We start from the raw sequence: 255 nt of genomic DNA, 5'->3' as shown, positions 1-255 counted from the left end.
TTTAATGATCTTATACTGACAAAGTCATCATTGCAAGAGGATATCACAAAAAAAGTCTTCTCAAACTGTTTATTTGACTCTATCCTTTCCGTTATCCAGAACTGCAGCAGTTAATGTGGATATCACCATCCTGTAAAGTATCATATTTTTCACATTATTTTGTCATCGACATATTTTGATGCAGCTCCTCATTTGTATTTATTCGTATATATTTACTCTTCATTAAACGTTAAGACAGTGAACAGGGGTCTTTGC

General features: G+C 32.9%; 1 protein-coding gene across 1 annotated transcript in view; it reads right to left on the bottom strand.

Moving 5' to 3' along the window:
• Positions 1 to 255, bottom strand: part of LOC119591214 (neuropeptide-like protein 31) — a 2626-nt gene that overhangs the window by 601 nt on the left and 1770 nt on the right. The window lies entirely within an intron of this gene.

Source organism: Penaeus monodon, chromosome 28 (genome assembly GCF_015228065.2).
Source record: "Penaeus monodon isolate SGIC_2016 chromosome 28, NSTDA_Pmon_1, whole genome shotgun sequence".
Taxonomy (NCBI): Eukaryota; Metazoa; Arthropoda; class Malacostraca; order Decapoda; family Penaeidae; genus Penaeus; species Penaeus monodon.
This window is presented reverse-complemented; position numbering and strand designations above follow the sequence as displayed.